Source organism: Megascapheus bottae, chromosome 37, assembly GCF_031878675.1.
Source record: "Megascapheus bottae isolate mThoBot1 chromosome 37, mThoBot2.hap1, whole genome shotgun sequence".
Lineage (NCBI taxonomy): Eukaryota > Metazoa > Chordata > Mammalia > Rodentia > Geomyidae > Megascapheus > Megascapheus bottae.
This window is the reverse complement of record NC_143545.1, coordinates 5,811,231-5,836,198: the sequence shown is the minus strand read 5'-3', so window position 1 is coordinate 5,836,198 and position 24,968 is coordinate 5,811,231. Positions and strand designations below refer to the sequence as shown.

The 24,968-nt window shown below is 37.3% G+C and overlaps 1 pseudogene; it reads right to left on the bottom strand.

The window, feature by feature from the left end:
• The window catches only part of LOC150042147 (vomeronasal type-2 receptor 116-like), a 77,728-nt pseudogene that overhangs the window by 38,420 nt on the left and 14,340 nt on the right, over positions 1–24,968 (bottom strand).

The window sequence follows — 24,968 nt, the reverse complement described above, 5'->3', positions numbered from 1 at the left end:
GGTGAATAGTGCTGCAATGAACATTGTTGTGCTAGTGGATTTAGTATGCCCTTGTTTCTGGATGGTTGGGTAAATGCCAAGTAGTGGAATTGCTGGGTAATAGGGGAGTTCTATGTTTAGCCTTTTGAGGCACTGCCACACTGCTTTCCATAGTGGTTGAACGAGTTTGCACTCCCACCAACAGTGCAGTAGTGATCCCTCCTGGCCACATCCCCTCCATCATCTGTTATTATTCGTTTTCCTTATCCTGGCCATTCTAACTGGAGTGAAGTGGAATCTTAGACTTGTTTTGATTTGCATTTCTTTTATGACCAGAGATGTGGAGCATTTCTTCATGTGTCTAAAGGCCATTTTTGTTTCTTCTTCAGAGAAGATTCTCTTTAAGGACCACAAGAACTGTCAAGGCACAGGCCCTAATAAAAACTTTTTAAAATGGTAGAAACTAATAAATATCTCTCAATCCTAACTCTCAATATCAATGGACTTAACTCTCCAATTAAACAGCATAGGCTGTCTAGTTGGATCAAAAAGCGAGAGCCATCGTTCTGCTGTCTTCAAGAGACACATCTTACCCAAAAAAAGAATCATCTTTTGAAAGTGAGAGGTTGGAATAAACTCTATCAAGCTAACGGTCCCCATAAACAGTCTGGTGTTGCCAACCTCATATCAGATAAAATAGACTTCAAACTAAAATTAGTAAGAAAAGACAAAGAAGGTTACTACATACTACTAAAGGAATCTTTCCTCCAGGAAGACATAATGCTCCTAAATATTTACACACCCAATCCCGGAGCTCCAAACTTCATCAAGCAAACTTTACTTACACTGAAACCATACATAGATTGAAACACCGTGATTGTCGGCGACTTTAACACACCACTCTCACCTATGGACAGATCAACAAGACAAAAACTCAACAGAGAAACCTTAGAACTGAACAACTATATAGACCAACTAGATCTAACAGACATCTGCAGAATATTCCACCCAGCAACAACACAATATACGTTTTTGTCAGCAGCACATGGAACATTTTCAAAAATAGACCACATCTTAGGCCATAAAACAAACCTGGACAGATTCAAAAACACTGAAATTATTCCTACAGATTATTTCATTTCTTCTTCATGCTGACATAACTCACAGACTTATGTACACAAGTCCAACCCTCATTCAAAATTTTATATATTGGTGCCAGGAGTGTTGCCTGGTGGTATAGTGACTGCCAAATATGCACGAAGCTCTGGCGTTTGATAACTTAGGACCACATACACGGAAAAAGATGTAAGTGGTGCTGTGTCTAACGTGGTAGATAACTAGCCTTGTGAAATTCAAGGACACTGCCCAGTCCATGAGTTCAAGGGCCAGCACTGGCAAAAAAGAAACATTTGTGGAGTAAACCTTGCTTGTTCCTGTATGACTCTGTAGCACACTGTGGTCCTACCTTTCAGTTGTTGTTTGTATCTTCTATTCATCTGTACAGGAACAGATAATCAAATCACTCTTTGAAGATATAAAGTCATGCTATGCACAATACGTGTGCCTGATTCTGACTCTTTTTGTTATTGTTTTCAGGCCTGGGGTATGAACTCCAGCCCTGAGCACTGTCCTTGGGCTTTCCTCAGGCTGGAGCTCTACCATTTGAGCTCCAGCACCAGTTCCGGCCTTTCTATGTATGTGGTACCAAGGAATTGAACCTGGGTCTTTGTGCATGCTAGGCAAGTACTCTACCACTAGGCCAAACTCCCGCCCCTGTACCTTATAATTAAATCACCCTAACCCAGATTACTTGCTCTGCTGCACCATGATTTCTAAGTAATAGGAAGTAAAGATGTGCAAAATCTGTGTTTTCTTTGTAGGTTCGAACGTAATATTGAAGATACAGTTCTTGTTCTTAAAAATTCTTTGCACGTAATGTGATAGAAGTTAAAGTTATATTACTGAGTATTTGAGTAAACATACATACAACAGAGTAGAAAAAAATCTTACATGTAAATCAGAGCCCATGTCTTTTTTTTCCCCCTGAAGAGACGTAGCAACCACTGTCACAATTAAATTCCTAAGTGAAGGAGGAAGAATTTGAATTTGCAATTCTGCATTTGTATTGATTGCATGGATGAAGATACTAGGAGACAGTATGAATTTCCCTCGAAGACATGAGCTTACATGTTCCATTAGCAATCTCATTGTCTGGGCAAGGTGTGCAATCAAAGCAACAGGCAGCCTTTCCCTCCTGAGGAGATTTTCTGAATCCAGGACCACAACTCTTACTGCAGACAGAGTGAATAGGCTGACGAAAATCAGATATGTGTCAGTAACCAGTAACTGCTCAGAATTTTACATAATACTCCAAAAATATATCATTTTAACATAATGTTCCATTAAGCATATTATTTCTTTTTTATTGTCAGTCATGGGGCCTGAATTCAGGGTCTGGGCACTATCCTTGAACTTTCTCAATGCTAGTGTTCTAACACGTGAGCCACAGCACCACTTCTGGCTTTTTATGTGTATGTGGTAACTAAGGAATCAAACCCAGGGCTTCATGCATTCTAGGGAAGCACTCTACCACTAGGCCAAGCCATAATATCGTCTTACTTTCTAGTGGCCATGAAGTGAGAATCTTCTCACACAGGCTCATTCAAGGATTCCTTGAAGATGCTTAAAATAGTAGACCAACTAACTACTGAATGAAACCTCCACAGAATGTAGCAAAATAAACATTTCAACCACATGAAGTGATTCCTGTGTTAGTTTGAAAAAGTGTTAAAAACTTGCTAAGAAATATGGGACTTGTATTTTACGATACTATTCTAAATCATTGCTATTCTAAACAACCAGTGCATTGACCTTGGGCTTTTTTTTCCCAGTCCTGAGGCCTGAAATGACGGCCTAGGCACTTTCTCTGGTCCAAAGCACCACTTCCAGCTTTTTCTGTGTATGTGGTACTGAGGAATTGAACCCAGGTGTTCATGCATGCTAGGCAAGCAAATCTACCTCTATGCCAAATTCCCGGTCCTGTTCTTTTTTTTCCCCATAATGGTAGCACTCTACCACTTGACCCACAGTTCTACTGAAGATTTTGGTGGCCAATTGAGATAAGAATCTCAAACAATTAATGGACAGGCTAAACTTCAAACAGAACTGTAATCTTACATGTGAGGACGTCGGCTTCCTCAGTAGATAGGCATGAGTCACTAGCCCCAGCCCTTCGTTCCTGGGGGTTAAATGAATTTAAGAGTCTCACAAAAGGTCTTAGTTGGACTGCCTTCAAATCATAGTATTTGTAGCTCACCTACCTAAGTAGAAGTTATTGCAGGAGTATATTGCTTGAATCCAACCAGGTATAAATTTTATGGGTGAAAGCCTACAGAGGAGGAGATCTTCACTAACCATACAACAAACAAAGGCCTAATAGCTAAAATATATCAAAAGCTCAAAAAATTGAATCACTCCAAAACTAATTTTCAAACAATCATCCTATTAAAATATGGGCCAAAGATTTAGAGTATTCTCTGAAGAAGAAATAAGAGTGGCCTATAGACACATGAAGAAATGCTCGATGTTTCTGGCCATAAAAGAATTGTAAATCAAAACAACTCTAAGATTCCATCTCACTCCAGGTAGAATGGCCAGGATCAAGAAATATAATAACCGATGCTGGTGGGGAAGTGGCCAGGAGGTATCATTACTATACTATTGTTGGCAGGACACATTCATTCAACCGCTATGGAAAGCAGTATGGTGGTTTTTCACAAGACTACACATAGAGCTCCCTTATGATCCAGCAATTCCACTACTTGACATTATCAAATGGTCCAGAACCAAGGGCATACTAAACGCACTAGCACAATGATGCTCATTGCAAGACTATTTTCCACAGCAAATCTATGGAACAAACATAAATGCTCCTCAGTAGATGATTGGGTCATCAAGCTGTGGTATTTATTAACAGTGGAATTCTATGCTGCCATCAGAGAGAATGACATAAAGGAAATGGAAAGACTTAGGAAAAGTCATATTAAGTGAAGTAATTCAGACTGAGATGAGCATAGGGTCAATGGTTTCTGTCATTTTTCATAATTAATATAAACCTTGAACTCTCTTAGCAGAGGTTTACAATAGGGCAAATCCTACATACATAAGGCCACATAGGATGAGGCTAAATGAACAGACATTCAGGATATAGAAACAAGAACCATATGAGGTGTTACTGTTGTTCTTAATGTACTATGTTATTTCTCATCTCTTGTGTTGTCCCTTGGTTATCTCATATTGTTACAGTATCTTACCTTGTTATCCGGTATATTGCATGTATATTTATTTGTTTATTTGAAATAGGATAGGAAAGGGGGAAAATGTGAGGGGAGGGTGAGGCGGGAAGGAAAGGGGGACAAAAGCATGAGAAGGGTATCAATTTTTGTGAAGTAATGCACCTTCTATCTGACAAATATAATGTAACCCTTCTATTAATTACAATTTTTAAAATAAAGTGGAAGAAGCTTCAGTTAATGCAGAGAACAAGTCACCTATTAGCTGTGTTGCAATGAAATCTGTTAACCATGACTGTGAATGGAAATGCCAGAAATTCTACCAATAAAAATTAGAATGGCCAGGTGCAGTGGCTCACAACTGTCATGCTAAGTATCCGGGGGGCTGAGATCTAAGGATAAAAGTTCAAAGCCAGCCCAGGAACTAAATTCTGTGAGTCTCATCTCTAGTTAACTGCTAGAAAAGTGGAAGTGGTCGTGTGGCTGAAGGGTAGGGTGGTTGCCTTGAGGTGAAGAACTCAGTGTCAATGCTCAGACCCAGAATTCAAGCCCCGATGGTCAAAAAAGGGTTAGAATGGCAAAATGTAGCAAAACTCAAGGTCAAAGGATACCTTGATGTCAAGAAACACACTTCACCATCAACGCCCCTCAGTGAGTATAAGAAAGGGTAGTCCATACAAATGAAATCTTAAAGAAAGCTGCCGTATCTTTACATATCACATCCAATAGACTTGAATCAAAGTGACAAAAAGTTACACAATTGTAATGTAATGAAAGGATCAAATTTTCAAGATGAAATTGCAGTTTGAAATGTTTATTTACTTACACACTATCCAACCACTGACTTATGTTAATCAGACTTTGAAATAGTCCTCAATACAATACTAGCTGAAGATTTTATGGAGGGATTCTCCAGACAAAATTAAGAGGGAAGAATCAGAGTTTAATTTCACACTAGATCAGGATATCCTTATACAGACTCACAGAATATTTTGTTCAACATCTGGATAAAACTTTGCTCAACATACTGAGCATTCACCAGGAGAAATTACCGTATGGGACACAAAGTCAGCCAGATTTTAAAAAAATAACATTGAACGTATATTGAGCACACATGCAGACATGTGGTAAGGAGGCCAGAATTTAATGAGGAAAAGATTCACATAGTATGAGAGTTAAATGAATCACTTGTGAACCATAAATAAATAGTAAAATAATAATGAGAAAAGTGTTCAACTAAATTAAATAAATATTTATGATAGTGAATTGTTTTTCAAGACAAATTTCATTAAATAAACTTATCCTTGGAACAAATGAAAATGAAAACCATATGTATATAAAAGGGGGTGGGAGGAATAACAGGAAACTGTAACGTTTTGTTAAATCAAGCATACAGAAACTGAGTTAAAGAATCTACAGTACATCTCAAGGAACATGAGATTTTTTATAGTACTATTTGCTGTTCTTTTTCCTCTTTTTTTGATTTTTTTCCTATCTTTTTTCTTTGGTTTATTCCCTTTCATCATCGTTTTTATTTCTCTACTTTATCTTGCATATAAGATGGTCTGATTTGGGGAAGAGAATGTGAAACACATAAAGGGCAGGACAAAGGGTGAACCAATTCAGCAGACATTACATAGTATAGTGGAAACATACTGTACAACTTGGCATGGAGACAAGTCTGAATGGTTAAAACAGAAAATAAAGAAGGGATTTACATTGATCAACAAGAAATATACTCATTATCTGAATTATGCAACTAGTCTGTGTATCATGTACAATAAAAATTTAAAAATTTAAAATAAAATAAAAATAAAATAAAGTAAAAGAACAAACACTGAAGAATTTACACAGAATCTCAAAGAACTAGAAATAACAATCTTCAAGTTAGTAAAAGGAATGAAATAATCAAGCAGAAAGAGTAGGTCAAAGGATGAGCCAACTCAGTGATATGAGACACTGTATTTGAAGTGAACTTTACAGTTTGATGTGGGGAGTGGAGTGGAGTTAGGAGGTCAAATGGTGGGAGAAAATGAGGGAAGAGTGACACTGTTCAAAAAAATGCATTCATTAATTGAATTACATAAATTTAGCCTCTTTATATTTCACCTTTATAATAAAATCTCAATTAAAACAGTAAAGGAGATGGTTTGAAAATGTGGTATCAAGGAAAAAAAACAGAGGAGTTTCCACAAAAACAAAAAGGAGATAAAACAAGTAAAAAGTATGAAGAGCTTACTGTCCTGGAAAGATGATACACAAAAGAAAACTAAGGATCCTCTTCTACAAACAGGCAGAAAATCACTTAAAGGTAGATTCAAGACAAACTAATGAAACTAAGGTGTTTCTCTTGCATAGGGATAGGAGGTGATGGTAGAGGATACAGAGAGCATACGTGTATAAAAATAGAATTCCATCAGCCATGCCCATCCCCAAAACAAATCCGCAAATGCAAATAAAATGTTGAGGTACTTATGGATTGTGAGATGTCAACCAAAGATATTAGTGCATCATACTCAGATGGTCAATATGCACACCCATTGCCCAAAACAGCTACAGAACGTTGGTAGTTGATTCAAGGAGGTTTCAGTAAGAATTCCACATACAGATGCCTCCACACATGCATCCATTTACTATTGCCTAAGGAAACAATGATGTTCCTGATACCACATATTGTTTACTTGTTGTGCTAAAGAGTCTGATATAATCCATTTGTCAATTCTTGCTTTTATTTTGTAAGCTCTTTGAAGTTTTAATCAGGAAGTTACTGCCTAAACAAAATGTTTCCTTTTTTTGTTATCCACATTGTAATGCTTTAAGTTTTAGCTCTTTAATATATGGGTACTAGAAAAACAAGGATCATTCACAACTTATGGTATCCTGGGATGCCTGGTTACAGGTTCCCAGGTGTGAAGTGTGTTCATAGAGAAAAAAAGGTCTGTGAGGAAATAATCAGCACATTTTTTAGTTTTGGTGTGCACAGATGGGGGGCATATAGAGCTGAAGTCAACATGGTGGCTAAGAATTTCTCAGCAGCTAGCATTGCTTCCAGGACTCAGAATAAAGTCCCACAAAGGACAAAAGGATCAAGAAAGGAGATATTGAAATTCTCCACTTCCATAAGATTCTGCACCATTCACAAGGAAATGGAAAGATGTGGAAAAATATTCTATGAAGTAAGCCAGACCCACAGATATATTGGTTGCAATGTTTCCTTCATTTTTTGCTATCTAAAATATGTATATAAATCTATAAGTAAACACAGTAGAGTGTAAAGGAAAAAAATATACACTTGGACATAATAAATGATACTGAACTCCAGATAGTCACACTATAAGATCTAAGGAGGGAATTCTGTTTTCCATAATTAGAAGATTTTTTAATTGGAATGTATACATATAATTTTTACATATTGTTACATATCCACATCTATTTATCATTGATTCAACTATCTAATAGTATTTATTAAATAACTGAGGAAGGTATCATATCTACCGAAACAAAATAGTTATCCATGTTCCTTGGTTGTGATTCACACATAAAAATGTGTGATACAGGACACTGAAGTTGAATATTTACATGACTTTGGTCAGCATAATTCAACTCCTTTTCAGAATATAGTTACACATTAATTACATTTTTAAGAGGAAAGAAAATGAACTTAAATCACTTAGCAGTGTTTCCATGAAGACTCTGGAGGATAAACATTTCATGATGCAGATCTCGAAATGTAAAGTATCCCACATATGTTTGAATTTCTCCTGAAAAAAATTAAAACCTATTAAATTATAAAGAGAACCAGCACATAGGAAAGTGACCTGATGTTAGGATGCTAGATTGTTGTACTTCTGGGTCATTATTAAGAAAGTTTGACCTGTGTCAAGGAAACCCATTGTCACTCCTATTCCTTCTTGTAAAGTTTTCAGAGTAACTGATTTACCTCAAGGACTTTTATCCATCTGGGCTTAATCCGGATGCAGGGTGACATAGAATGATCCAACATTAATTTTCTACGTGTGCTTCACCAATTTTGCCAGCACCCCTTGTTGAAGACACTGTCTTTTTTGCATTGTATTTTTTGGCTCCTTTAACAAAGATTAGGTGGGGTTGCCTTATGGGTCTTCAGTTCTATTAAATTAGTCCTCAGTCCTATTCATATGCCAATACTAAGCTGTTTTGCTTACTATAGCTCAGTAATAGAGTCTAAAGATTGATACTGATATTCCTCCATGGCTGTTCTTTCTACTAAGGATTATTTGTGCTAGACAGGGTCTTTTTTCCATATACTTTTTATTGTAATTAATAGAAGGGTTACATTATTTTCACCAGATAAAAGGTGTATTTCTTCACAAATGTTGATACCCTTTCTCATGTCATGGTCCTCATGTCCATCCCCGCCACTCATGTTGATTTCCCCCCTTCCCTATGGAATTTCAAATAACCAATTAAGTATATATAAAATATATCAGATAACAAGGTGAAATATTGTAACAATATATACAGGGTCATTTAATAGTCCATATGAAATTTTGAATTGCCTCTTCTATTTCTGTAAAGAATGACATTGGAATACAGATGGGTATTGCATTGCATTGAATTTGTAGATAGTTCTTGGCAGGATTGCCATTTTCATGATGTTAATTCTTCCAATCCTAGAACATTGGAGTTTTTCCCACTTCTTCAATTCTGCTTTAATTTCCTTTTTCTTCTTTTTTTTAAAGTGTTCATCATAAAGGTCCTTTAAATTCTTAGTTACATTAATTCCTAAGTGCTTTATTTTCTTTGGGGTTATTGCAAACGGAGTTGCTTTTCTGATTTTCTGCCTTGTCACTCATTGTTGGCAAATAAGAAAGCAGGTGATTTTTGAGGGTTAATTTTATACAGTGCTACCTGATCAAGTTTCAAATCAGCTCAAGCAAGTAGTGAGTGTAATGTATAGGATTCTTTAAATATAGAATCATGTCATCTGCAAAGAAGAATGTTTCACTTCCTCTTTTACTATTTAGATCCCCTCTATATGTGCATCTTGCCTTATTGCTCCAGCTAGGAATTCTAATAGTACATTAAAGATGAGTGGAGAGAGTGTGGTTTAGTTTTTTGGCCATTAAGTATAATGCTAACTGTGGATATGTTTTACACACCCATTATTATACTTAATAATGCTCCGTGGATTCCCTGTTTCTCCAGAGCTTTTAGCATGAAGGCATGTTGTATCTTATTAAATAGCTTTTCTGCATCTATTTAGATAATCAGGTGATTCTTTTACTTGCTCCTGTTGATGTGAATTATATTTACTGACTCTTGTGTATGGAACCAGTTTTGCATTATTCTGATGAATCCTGTTTGATCATAGTGCATAATTTTTTGATGAGTTGTTGAAGATGGTTGAGCAGTATTTTGTTGAGAAGTTCGGCATCAAGATTTGTCAAACATATAGTCTATAGATGTCTTCTTTAATGATTCCCTGTTTGGTTTTGTGATGAGGGTTATGCTGGCTTCATAAAAGGAATTTGGTAAAAAAGTCTTCACTTTCAATTTCATTGAAGAGCTTGAGGAGTATTGGTGTGACCTCGAATTTGAAGGCCTTGTTGAATTCAGCTATGAATCCATAGGGCTTGGGCTTTTCTTGGATGGGAGGTCTCCTATTGCCATTTCTATTTCAGTACTCTAAGTAGGTTTGTTTATTTGGTTTAGGAATTCTTGGTTGAGTTGGGGTTTGTCAATATTGCATAAAAATTCATCCATTTGTTCTAGATGCTTAAATTTGTTGGCATACAGACCCATATAAGGGTCTGTATCTCGGTTATTTCTTTATGATATTTCCATTCTTTTCCATCATTCTGTTTATTTTGGTATGCTGCCAAATTGGGGGGGATATTTGCTTATGGTCTGTCAATTTTGTTCACATTTCAAAGAACCAACTCCTTCTTTTGTTTATTCTTTCTATGTGTTTTGACTGTAATTCATTTAATTCTGCAATGATTTTTAATAATTTGGTTCCTTCTACTGATATTGGGATCGGTTTGTTGCTCTTTATCCAAGCTGTTAAGGTATAATATAAAACTGTTGGTTTGAAACAAGATCCAATACCCCTTTTTACTAAAAGTTCTGGAGAAACTAGGAATTCATGGAACATTACTCAGTATAATAAAGGCTGTGTACGACAAACCCACAGCTACCATAATACTTAATGGGGCAAAGCTAAATACATTCCTGCTAAAATCATGAACAAGACAAGGATTGCCAGTCTCTCATCTCCTCTTAAACATAGTATTAGAATTCCTAGCCAGTGCAATAAGGCAAGAAGCAAACACAAGGGATTCAAATAGGAAACAGGAAGTGAAACATTCCCTCTTAGCAGATGACATGATTCTGTATTTAAAGAACCATATAGACTCCACTTCCAAGCTGTTTTTTGGTGATTCAAAACTTTGGCAAGGTAGCAGGGCATAAAATTAACCCTGAAAAATCAACTGCCTTCCTCTATGCCAACAATGAGAGGAATGAGGCAACAATCAGAAAAGCAACTACTTTGGCAATAGCCTCAAAGAAAATAAAGTACTTAGGAATTAACTAAGTATGTAAAGGACCTTTTGATGAAAGATTTAAAACCCTGAAATAGGAAATTAAAGCAGAACTGAGGAAATGGAAAAACATCCCATGCTCCTGGATTGGAAAAATTAACATCATGAAAATGACAATCTTGCCAAGGGCTATCTACACATTCAATGCATACTCATCAATACCCCAATGTCATTCTTTAAGGAAATAGAAGTGGCAATCCAAAATTTCATATGGAATAATAAAAGACCCATATAGCAAAAACAATTCTTAGCAGAAACAACAGCACTGGAAGTATATCAGTACCAATCCTTAGACTGTATTACAGAGCTATAGTAAACGAAACAGCTTGATACTGGCCCAAGAACTGCACCAATGGAATAGAACTTAGGACTTGGATATTATCCCACAGACCTGTGGCCACCTAATCTTTAATAAGCTTGCCAAAAATATAGAATTAAAAAATGACAGCCTCTTCAACAAGTGGTGCAGCCAGAACTGGTTATGAACCTGTAGAAAACTAAAGTTGTATTGTTATTTGTCACCCTGCAACAGGATTAATTCAAAAGGGATCAAAGACTCTTGAGGTAAAATCAGATCCACTTGACAAGAAGCAATAGGAGGTACAGTAGGTTTCCATGGCATAAGACGAAACTTTCTGAATAAGGACCCAGAAACACAACAAATCAGAGAAGTCTGGATAAATGGGACTACATTAAACTGCAGAGCTTCTGCAGGGCAAAGGACATAGCTAGCAAGTTAAATCAAAAGCCTTCAGAATGTGCGACGTTCTTCACTCACAATACAACAAAAACCTCATGTGTAAAATATATCAACAGCTCAAAAATTTGAATAACTCCAAAACTAATCTCCAAAGTAACAAACATCCCATTAAAACATGGGCCAAAGACATAAAGAGAGTCTTCTCTGAAGAAGAAATAATGAAGGCCTATAGACACATGAAGAAATGCTCAACATATCTGGCCATAAAAGAAATGCAAATCAAAAGATTCCACTTCACTCCAGTTTGAATGGCAAGGATTAAGAAATCTAGTAACAACAGTTGCTGGTGGGGATATGGGCAGGAGGGATCACTACTACACTGTTGATGTGAGTGCAAAGTTGTTCAACCACTATGGAAAGCAGTATGGCAGTTCCTGAAATGACTACACACAGAGCTTCCCTATTAACCAGCAATTCCACTTCTTGGAATTTACCCAATCATACAGAAACAAGGGCATACTAAATCCACTAGCACAACAATGTTCATTGTAGCATTATTTACCATAGAAAAGATATGGAACCAACCCAGATGCCCCTCAGTTGATGAGTAGATCAACAAGATGTGGTATATATGCACAATGGAATTCTTTCCTGCTGTTAGAAATAAAGACATCACCCCATTTGTTAGGAAATAGAAAGATTTATTAAAAATCATATTAAGGGAACTAAGCCAGACTCAAAGGAACATAGGTTCAAAAGTTTCCCTCATTTGTCATAGTCAGTAGAAACCTTGGGCTCTCCTAGCAGAGGTATACAATAGAGCAAAAACTAGATACATAAGGACTTACAGTATGAGCCTAATGAAAGGATCTCCAGGATGTAGTATTAAAAGCCATATAATGAGTGATTGTAGTCCTTAATGTACTATGTTATCTCTCATCTCTTTTGCTGTTCATTGGTCATCGTATATTGGTACATTATTTTTCTGTTATCTAATATACTGTATATATGCTTATTTGTTTATTTGAAATAGGACATAGAAATGGAGAAAACAAGATGAGGGGTGGGGCTTGGGAAAGGACATAGGGACCATAACATGAGAAAGGGTATTAAAGTTTGTGAACTAATGTACCTTTTAACTGGTCAATACAATGTAGCCCTTCTATTAATTACAATAGAAACTACGTTAAAAAACTTAGTAAAAGAAAGTGAGTTCCAGAATTTTACCTCATTTTTGGAAAGCTGAAGCAGAGGATCAGGAGAGAGCACCATAGTATGGTGATAGAGAATTATCTGTTTCTAGGGAGACAAAGATCACATACACACACACACACACACACACACACACACACACACACACACACAATCACACACACACACTGGAAGATAAAAATACAAAGTCCTCAAACTTCTATAGACTCCTGCTTACTTAGAGAGCATTTGTTTGACTTCATTGGAAGTCTTGACACACCTTGGCCTTGGGGTCTTTCACTCAGAGGAAAGATGATCTGAGAATCTGGGAAATATTTCCATGGTTATCAGAGCACAGGAGAGGAGAGAGCTGCACAAACACACAACTGTCGAAAACTCCAGAAGGATGCATACAACTTTACATTTGATTATTAATTAACCAAGTAGAGAAGGAAATTACTCAAGCCTTTGGAAAAATCCAACAGAAATTATTAGGAGAGCAATGTCTATAGGTCAAAAAATGCCAAGAGATGTGTTTAACCAAATCCACAAAATGGAAAACTTTATAGTTTATGGAATACTAACAAGGGTTTGGCCTCAGTCATATGTAAAAAATTAACTCTAGATGAAACATTTCTTTGGTCCTTGTTTATAAAATTTAAATCATGACCAAAAGAATCAACTTCCCAAATATCTTCAACATATCCCAGAACAAATATCAAACATAAACACGGACAATTTTTTCTCAGATTATCCAGCTGCCACTTCAAAATGAAAAACATCTAGTATCTGACTTAAAATAACAACAATTAAAAACAAACAAAGTAAAAATTTCAAAGCCAGGTGAAGGATGCTTACACCTGTAATCAAGCTACTCAAGAGACTGAGATCTGATGAATGTTTGAAGCCATCCTGAGCAGTAAAAAGCAGAAAGTGGAGGTATGGTTGAAGTAGTAGAGCCCTGAGCAAACAGACAGGTAAGAGAGTGATTCCCTAAGTTCAAGTTCTGGTACCAGCACAAAAAGAAAGGAAAGGCAAGAAAGGCAAGGCAAAGCCAGGCTTGAGCATATGAAATAGAAAGCTAGAAAATACATAAAAAGAATGGGGCTGGGAGCATGGCCTAGTGGTAGAGTGCTTGCCTAACCTAGCATGCAAGAACTCTGGGGTTGATTCCTCAGTAAGACATACACACGGAAATGACCAGAAGTGTGCTGTGACACTCAAGTGGTAGAGCACTAGCCTTGAGAAATTTCCAAGGACAGTGCCCAACCTCTGAATTCAAGTCCCAGATCAGGACAAAAGAAAAAGAAAAAGAAATGAATTCAAATATTAAAGATGAAATCTATATTCAGATCAAAATATACTGGATTAATTTGAGAAAGGATGAAATATATCAAAATAAATATTGAGTACCTTAAAGACATAGATATTTAAATTATTTAAAATAAACCCAAATATGAACAGAACATTAGCTGGCTGGAACTGGTGGCTCACATCTGTAATCCTAGCTCCTCAGGAAGCTAGGATCTGTGAATCACAGTTCAAATCCAGCCCAAGCAGAAAAAGTCCATGAGGCTTTTAAGTATTTAAATACTAATTTACCACCAAAAAGTCAGAAGTGGATCTCTGGTTCAAGAAGTAGAGTGATAGCCTTGAGTAAAATATTCTCAGACACAGTGCTCAGGCCCTGAGGTCAAGCCCCATGACCACAAAAGAAGAATATAATCTTATGATGTTCATCATATGAAAGAACTGGTTAAGTAATGAACTGAGTCTCAAATAGAGCACAGAAGAAATGATGGAACCGATGTGAAGAAATTCTGGCCAAAATTTTCCCAAATTTGATTCATTTTTGACTTACACATGCTGAGATTTAAACAGAATATTCTCCTAACATAATGAATGAAAAGATATCTAAGGACAAATTTACCATAATAATACCCTTGAAATAAAAAAATGTCTTTTATATTCTTGTTGATGTTGAATATTCCTTTTTTTGGTTACTGTATTTTATTGCCATGGTGATATATAATTGGGTAACAGTTACATTCGTAGATAGTGGGTAAATTACTTCTTGAACATTGTTACCCCTTCCCAGGTTTTTCTTTATTTTCCATTTTCTCTTTCCCCACCCTCTCCCAATCATCTTCGTTTTCCCCTTTCCCTTTCTTCTTTCAAATAAATGCATTTACAAAATGCTTGGTAACAAAGTCATATACAGTAACAACATGATGTAAAGCATAAGAGAAAAAAGAGAACAGAAATAATTTCACATTGTATGTTAACAACAACAATTCCCAAGGTAAAACTCTTGTTTCCATATTCTGGAGTTCATTTCGTTTGCCCTCATCCTATATGACCATATCTACAAAGCTTTTGTGATCCTCTGCTAAGAGAGTCCTATATGTGTACTAAGAATTACTATTGAGGGAAATCATGGATGTTTCTTTGGGTATGGCTTATTTGACTTAATAAAATGTCTAAAAAGTCTTTGGGGATTAGAAACATTACATATAGAAGGGATGCAAACAGCCACATATTTTTCTAGCGAAATGGTGAAGTCTAGAAGGAACAACAAAGCAGAATTTAAAAAAAATTCTTTGGGCCTAGAAGTTATTACCTGGTAGAAAATACCTCTCAGAATTAAAACATGACTAACATGTTTTCCCAGGAATATAAAAAGAGCAAGAATTGGCATCCATCTTTAATCCTTTCTACTCAGGAAGATGACATCTGAGGATCATAATTCAAAGCCAGCCCAAACAAAAAACTCTGTGTGACTTTTACCTTCAGTGAACCACAGAGAAAGCTGGAAATGACAATGTAGGCCAAGGGTAGAGCACTAGCCTTGATCAAAAGAAGATCAAGGATAATGGCCAGCCCCAGAGTTCAAGCACCTGGACTGACACAAAACGCGGGTGGGGATAGTAGTAATCAAAACCCAGACTTCAAGAGAAGGAAGCGGGCTCCGAGACAATAGGGACGCTACCTAGCTTTCTCTGAGAAAAAGAGAGAACCAGGGAGTCCCACGAGCCAACTACCTAAAGAAATCAACAACAACAAACTCAAAAAGCAATGGAGAAGGACTCAAACCGGAAAAGAAATCCAGATAAAGCTCACATCCAAATTTCTCAAAGAATTCGGAACTCGAGGACCAGCTCTAATCCACGAAAAGCGGCGGCAGTGGAGGGTGCCAGGCTGGGAGCCCAACGTCTGCAGAAACCAGCACAGAACCGGGCCATCGAACAGCGGAAGCAGCAGAACCCAGACGCGGAACCAGAACAGCAAGCAGCAGAACCCAGACGCTAAGAGCTAGTCGCGCAGCAACACATAAGTTTTATTCTAATACTTTCCAAACTTTGTACTCAAATATGCTACCTACTTACCCCCGGACCTCTCTCATTCTATTTTTCAATCTCTGGACCTCTGCTCCTCTTTCAACCCTTATACTGCATGGATCTACACTTGATGGCTGTTGAGCAACATTGTATATCTAGGTGTTTAATTATTCTCTAGGCTCAGAGGGACTTAAAGACAATAGAGATTGGATTGAGAGGCTTATTGTTTTGGATATAAATCGCTTATCAGTGAATTATTAGACTAGTCGGTAACTGCACAAAAAGAAAGAGTGATAACACCAATCCAAACTTGTGAACATCTAGAGTCTGCCAGCTACAGAGGTCTAGGTTGGTTATATCTGAAAAACTATAATCGTGTTTAGTATTAATCTTGCTCCCATTTTCAAATGGGCAGAACAAGAAACTCAAGAAAAATGTCAAATCAAGAAACAACATCCCCCACCCCCTCCACCCAATGTAAATAACCAAAGGAACAGGCACTGGCAAACCTAGAGGAGAGTCTTCCAAGTGCTGTACAAATGCAATTCATAAAGATCATTAATGAAAAATGTGAAAATATAAAGAAAGAGATAAGGGAGGAAGCCATAGCTGAACAAGAGGAAACCATAAACAAGGTGATAAGTGAAAAAGAAGAAGCCATAAAGGAGGACATAATAAATGTTTTTCAAAGAAAGATGGATGAATTCATAGAATCCACAAATAAAAAGGTGACCAAACCCCAGCAAATGTTCAAAGAAAATAAAGCTACTGAGCTCACTACTCAAATGGAAATCAAGGAGCTAAAGAAATCCATACATGATCTAAAAGAAGAGATGCAAGGCATCAAAAATGAGCAATTAGTAGCAAGGGAGATGAAAAATAAAGTAGATAACTTTGATAGCAGGTTAGACAATGCAGATGAGAGAATTTCCGGGGCTGAAGTTAATTTAGTTATTATAGACAAAGAACAGAAAATGAGTCAATCCAAATCTAGGAAAAATGAGAGAGCGCTTCAGGAGGTCCAAGATACAATTAGGAAGCCTAAGTTAAGGCTAATTGGTATTGAGGAGGGTCTGGAGAAAGAGGTCAATGGTATTGGAAATATACTTCAGGGAATCATCTCAGAGAATTTCCCAAATATCCAGAAGGGCAGACCCATCCAGATACAAGAAGCTTTTAGAACCCCAAACAGACCTGACCAGAAAAGAACATCCAACCGCCACATCGTAATCCGAACTTCGTTAATAGAAACCAAAAAGAGGATCCTAAAGGCAGCCAGAGAAAAGGGTTCAGTAACCTATAAAGGAAAACCAATCAGAATAACACCAGATTCCTCAGCAGAGACCATGCAAGCAAGAAGTAACTGGAAGCATATATGTCATGCCCTTAAGTCAAATAACTACCAACCAAGAATACTGTACCCAGCTAAGCTCTCATTCATAACTGAGGGAACGATAAAAACATTCCATTCCAGGGAAAAGCTGCAACAATATGTCGCAACAAAACCAACACTACAGAGAATTCTGAAAGATGTTCTATACATAGAAAACCAAAATAAATGCAATATAGGGAAAGAAATGGCACCTAAACAGCACATCATTTAAGGACCACAAGAACTGTCAAGACACAGGCCCAAATAAAAGCTTTTAAAAATGGTAGGACCTAATAAATGCCTCTCAATCCTAACTCTCAATATCAATGGACTTAACTCTCCAATTAAACGGCATAGGCTGTCTAGTTAGATCAAAGCAAGAGCCATCGTTCTGCTGTCTTCAAGAGACACATCTTACCCAAAAAAACAATCATCTTTTGAAAGTGAGAGGTTGGAATAAACTCTATCAAGCTAATGGCCCCCATAAACAGGCTGGAGTTGCCATCCTCATATCAGATAAAATAGACTTCAAACCAAAATTAGTAAGAAAAGACAAAGAAGGTTACTACATACTGCTAAAGGGATCTTTCCTCCAGGAAGACATAACGATCCTAAATATTTACACACCCAATCCCGGAGCTCCAAACTGCATCAAGCAAACTTCACTCACACTGAAACCATACATAGATCGAAATACGGTGATTGTCGGTGACTTTAACACACCACTCTCACCTATGGACAGATCAACAAGGCAAAAACTCAACAGAGAAACCTTAGAACTGAACAACTATATAGACCAACTAGATCTAACAGACATCTGCAGAATATTCCAACCAGAAACAACACAATATATGTTTTTCTCAGCAGCACATGGAACATTTTCCAAAATAGATCACATCTTAGGCCATAAAACAAACCTGGACAGATTCAGAAACACTGAAATTATTCCATGCACACTCTCAGACCACAAAGGCATCAAACTGGAACTGAACACACATCTCCACCAACGAAAACCCTGTAACTCATGGAGACTGAACAACACTTTGTTGAATCACCAATGGGTCATCGAAGAGATCAGAACAGAAATCCAACAGTTTATGATATTTAACAGTAAGGAGCACACAAAATACCAACTCCTTTGGGACACAGCAAAGGCAGTACTCAGAGGAAAATTTATAGCGCTGAGTGCCTACAACAACAAGTTGGAAAAATTGCAAACCAACAAGTTAATGTCTCACTTTAAGCTCCTGGAAAAAGAGCAACAAACCAACCCTAATCCCAGTAGAAGAAAGCAAATAATTAAAATCAAAGCAGAATTAAATGATTTGGAATCCAAAAAAAACTATAGAAAGAATCAACAAAACAAGGAGTTGGTTCTTTGAAAGAATTAACAAAATTGACAAGCCCTTAGCAAATCTTACCAAAAAAAGAAGAGAGCATATCGAAATAAACAAAATCGCAGATGAAAATGGTAATATCACGACAGAAATTACCAAGATTCAGAATATCATGAGGGAATACTTCTCAAATCTATATGTCAACAAATTTGAGAATCTAGATGAAATGGATGAATTCCTAGCCAATATTAACATACCCACACTGAACCAAGAAGAACTAGGCCAACTTAACAGGCCTATTTCAAGCTCTGAAATAGAAATGGCAATTAGAGAACTTCCACCTAAGAAAAGCCCAGGGCCAGATGGATACACACATGAAATCTACAAGGTGTTCAAAGCAGAGTTCACACCAATACCCTCAAGCTCTTCAACGAAATTGAAAATGAAGGTTCCTTACCAAACTCATTCTATGAAGCCAGTATAACCCTCATCCCCAAACCAGAGAGAGATTCATCAAAGAGAGAGAACTATAGACCTATATCTTTGATGAACATCGATGCAAAACTTCTCAACAAAATACTGGCCAACCGTCTACAACAACTCATCAAAAAAATTATACACTATGATCAAACTGGATTCATCACAGGGAGGCAAAGCTGGTTCAACATACGCAAATCAATTAATATAATTCAACACATCAACAGGAGCAAGGACAAAAATCACATGATTGTCTCAATACATGCAGAAAAGGCATTTGACAAGATCCAATACCCCTTTATGTTAAAAGCTCTGGAGAAACTAGGAATCCATGGAACATTCCTCAGTGTGATAAAGGCTGTGTATGAGAAACCTACTGCTAGTATTACACTTAATGGTGAAAATCTAAAGCCATTCCCGCTAAAATCAGGAACGAGACAAGGATGCCCACTCTGTCCACTCCTCTTTAACATAGTACTAGAATTCCTAGCCAGTGCAATAAGGCAAGAAGCAAGCATAAAGGGGATCCAAGTAGGGAAAGAGGAATTAAAACTATCCCTCTTTGCAGATGATATGATTCTGTATTTAAAGAATCCTATAGACTCTACTCCCAAGCTCCTTGAGCTGATTCAAAGCTTTGGAAGAGTAGCAGGCTATAAAATCAACCCTCAAAAATCAACTGCCTTCCTTTACGCCAACAGTGAGAGGAACGAGGCAATAATCAGGAAAGAAACTCCTTTCACAATAGCCTCAAAGAAAATGAAGTACCTAGGAATTAGCTTAACTAAGAATGTAAAGGACCTTTTTCACGAAAACTTTAAAACCCTAAAAAAGGAAATTAAAGCTGAACAAAGGAAATGGAAAACCTCGCATGCTCCTGGATTGGAAGAATCAACATTGTCAAAATGACAATCTTGCCAAGAGCTATCTACAAATTCAATGCAATACCCATCAACATCCCAATGTCATTCTTTAAAGAAATAGAAGAGGCAATCCAAAATTTCATATGGAATAATAAAAGACCCCGTATAGCAAAAACACTTCTTAGCAGAAAGAACAGCGCTGGAGGAATTTCAATTCCAAACTTTAGACTCTATTACAGAGCTATAATTCTCAAAACAGCTTGGTAGTGGCACAGGAACAGGCCTGAAGACCAATGGAATAGAACTGACAACCCAGATATTAAACCACAGAACTACGGCCACCTAATCTTTGACAAGGGAGCCAAAAAAAATAGAATGGAAGAAAGACAGCCTCTTCAACAAGTTGTGCTGGCAGAACTGGTTAAGCACCTGCAGAAAACTAAAGCTGGATCCTTCTTTGTCACCTTGCACTAGAATTAACTCCAAATGGATCAAAGACCTGGAGGTAAAAGCTGACACACTGAAAACTCTACAGGAAGGAATAGGAGATACACTAGGCCTCCTTGGCACAGGGCGAAACTTTCTTAATAAGGACCAAGAATCACAACAAATCAGAGAAAGGCTGGATAAGTGGTTCTGCAGTAAACTGCAGAGCTTTTGTATTGCAAAGGACATAGCTAGTAAATTAATTAGGAAGCCTACAGAGTGGAAGAAGATCTTCACCAACCAAACAACGGTGGGAGTGCAAACTCGTCCAACCACTGTGGAAAGCAGTGTGGCAGTGCCTCAAAAGGCTAAACATAGAACTCCCCTATGACCCAGCAATTCCACTACTTGGCATTTACCCAACCATCCAGAAACAAGGACAGACTAAACCCACTAGCACAACAATGTTCATTGCAGCACTATTCACCATAGCAAAGATATGGAACCAACCTAGATGTCCCTCAGTTGATGAGTGGATCAACAAGTTGTGGTATTTGTACACAATAGAATTCTATGCTGCTGTCAGAATGACATCGGCCCATTAGTTAGGAAATGGAAAGACTTAGAAAAAATCATATTAAGTGAAGTAAGCCAGACTCAAAGGAACTTAGGCTCAATGATTTCCCTCATTCTTTATAATCAGTAGAAACCTTGGCTCTACTAGCAGAGATTTGCAATAGAGCAAAATCTTGATACATAAGGCCATAGAATGTGAAGCTAATTGAAAGGACCTCCAGGATATTGAAACATAAGCCATATAATGAATGATTATTGTCCTTAATGTACTATGTTTTCTCTCATCTCCTTTGCTGTCCCTTGGTTATCTCATATTGGTATAGTATCTCACTTTGTTATCTGATATATTGAATTTATTTGTATTTGGATATTTGAAATTTGATAGGGAAGGGGGGAAAACCAAGACGGGTGGGGGATGTGGGGGGGGAGGGAAATGGGTACCAAGACATGTGAAAGGGTATCAACGTATGTGAATTAATGCACATTCTATCTGGCAAATATCATGTAACTCTTTTACTAATTACAATAAAAAATTAATAAAAAAAAACCCAGACTTCATACTTCAAAATATGTGAACAGAAATCCTTCAAGCAGAATAAAATAACTGAAACCAAAAATGCTATTAACTTCAGTAGATAATAAAGAATGTCCTTTATTATTTAAAATTGTTGGAAGGTTATTAGATTGAACTAAAAGGTTAAGAAGCATTGTAATGTTTATAACCTATCCACAAAGGGAACCAAGTGCACAAATCCATGAGTTCATAAATTTTGTTTTCTCTACTACGGATGAAAACAAGGTTGTTCTGGTGTATGCAAGGTAAAATCTCTGGCAATACTACATTTTATGGTGACAAATGTTTTGAAAATGCTGCAGTTAAGGAGCTTTATTCAGGCTAGACAAGTCCTCTATCACACAAGCCATGTCCCTAACCTATGGGGTCTGTGGTTGTTGATCCATTCATCAAGTGAGGGACATCTGGGTTGGTTCCATAACTTGGCTATGGTAAATAGTTCTGCAGTGAGCATCATTGTAATAGTGGATTTGGTATGCCCTTGTTTCTGGACATTTGGGTAAATGACAAGTAGTGGAATTGCTGGGTTATAAGGGATCTCTATGTTTAGTCTTTTGAGGAACTTCCACACTGCTTTCCATAGTGGTTGAACGAGTTTGTACTTCCACCAACAGTGTGGTAGTGATCCCTCCTGTCCAATCCCCTCCAATATCTGTTGTTATTAGTTTTCTTGATCCTGGCCATTCTAACTGGAGTAAGGTGGAATTTTAGAGTTGGTTCGATTTGCATCTCTTTTTGGACGGAGACGCTGAGCATTTCTTCATGTGTCTATGCACTATTCTTATTCTTTATTCAGAGAAGTCTGTCTTGCAGATTTAGCCCATCTTTTAATGGGATGGTTGTTTCTTTGAAGATTTTTGGACTTTGGAGAGATTCAATTTTAATTAGCTATAGATATATTTTAGATATGAGTCCTTAGTCTCCTGTATGGCTAGCTGTGCTCTTTGCCATACAGAAACTCTGTAGTTTAATGCAGTCCCATTTGTCCAAAATCTCTTTAATTTGTTGTATTTCTTGTTCTTTTTTTATTGTAATTAGTAAAACGGTTACATGATATTTGCCAGATAGAAGGTGAATTAATTCACATACATTGATACCCTTTCACATGTCTTGGTACCCATTTCCCTCCTCCCCACACCCCCCACCCGTATTGGTTTTCCCCCCTTCCCTATCAAATTTCAAATATCCACATACAAATAAATTCAATATATTAGATAACAAAGTGAGATACTATACCAATATGAGATAACCAAGGGACAGCAAAGGAGATGAGAGACAACATAGTACATTAAGGACAACAATCATTCATTATATGGCTTTTGTTTCAATATCCTGGAGATCCTTTCAATTAGCTTCACATTCTATGGCCTTATGTATCAAGGTTTTGCTCTATTGCAGATCTCTGCTAGTAGAGCCCAAGGTTTCTACTGATTATGACGAATGAGGGAAACCATTGAGCCTAAGTTCCCTTGAGTCTGGCTGACTTCACTTAATATGATTTTTTCTAAGTCTTTCCATTTCCTAACAAATGGGTTGATGTCATTTTTTCTGACAGCAGCATAGAATTCCATTGTGTACAAATACCACAACTTGTTGATCCACTCATCAACTGAGCGACATCTAGGTTGGTTCCATATCTTTGCTATGGTGAATAGTGCTGCAAAGAACATTGTTGTGCTAGTGGGTTTAGTATGTCCTTGTTTCTAGATGGTTGGGTAAATGCCAAGTAGTGGAATTGCTGGGTCATAGGGGAGTTCTATGTTTAGCCATTTGAGGCACTGCCTCACTGCTTTCCATAGTGGTTGAGCGAGTTTGCACTCCCACCAACAGTGTAGTAGTGATCCTTCCTGGCCACATCCCCTCCAGCATCTGTTATTATTCTTTTCCTTTTTTAGGGTTTTAAAGTTTTCATCAAAAAGGTCCTTTACATTCTTAGTTAAGCTAATTCCTAGGTAATTTATTTTCTTTGAGGCTATTGTGAAAGGAGTTTCTTTCCTGATTATTGCCTCGTTCCCCTCACTATTGGCGTAAAGGAAAGCAGTTGATTTTGAGGGTTGATTTTCTAGTCTGCTACACTTCCAAAGTTTTGAATCAGCTCAAGGAGCTTGGGAGTAGAGTCTATAGGATTCTTTAAATACAGAATCATGTCATCTGCAAGGACGGATAGTTTTATTTCCTCTTTCCCTACTTTGATCCCCTTTATGCTTGCTTCTTGCCTTATTGCACTGGCTAGGAATTCTAGTACTATGTTAAAGAGGAGTGGACAGAGTGGGCATCCTTGTCTCCTTCCTGATTTTAGAGGGAATGGCTTTAGATTTTCACCATTAAGTGTAATACTTGCAGTGGGTTTCTCATACATAGCCTTTATTACATTGAGGAATGTTCCATGGATTCCTACTTTCTCCAGAGCTTTGAACATAAAGGGGTGTTGGATCTTGTCAAATGCCTTTTCCGTGACTATTGAGACAATCATGTGATTTTTTCCTTGCTCCTTTTGATGTGTTGAATTATATTAATTGATTTGCGTATGTTGAACCAGCTTTGCCTCCCTGTGATGAATACAGGCCATTTTGGCTTCTTCTTCAGAGAAGCAGGCCTTTGTCCATTGTATGGGAGGTGAACATTCACCAGTATATTAAAGGCTGTGTACAACCAACCCACAGCTAGTATTATACTTAATGGTGGAAAGCTAAAGCGATTCCAATTAAAATAAGGAATGAGACAAGGATGCCCACTCTCTACTCCTCTTTAACAAAGTGTTAGAATTTCTAGCCAGTGCAGTAAGGCAAGAAGCAAGCATAAAGGGGATCCAAATAGGGAAAGAGGAAGTAAAACTTTCCCTCTTTGCAGATGATATGATCCTGTATTTAAAGAATCCTATAGACTCTACTCCCAAGCTCCTTGAGCTGATTCAAAACTTTGGAGGGTAGCAGAGTATAAAATCAACCTCAAGAATCAACTACAATCAACAGTGAGAGGAATGAGGCAACAATCAGGACAGCAACTACATTAGCAATAGCCTCAAAGAAAATAAAGTACCTAGGAATTACCTTAACTAAGAATGTAAAGGATACTTTTGATGAAAACGTTAAAATCCTGAAAAAGGAAATTAAAGCAGAAATGAGGAAATGGAAAAACCTCTCATGCTCCCGGATTGGAAGAATCAATATCATGAAAATGACAATCTTGCTAAGGACTATCTACAAATACAACGCAATACCCATCCATATCCCAATGTCATTCTTTAGAGAAATACAAG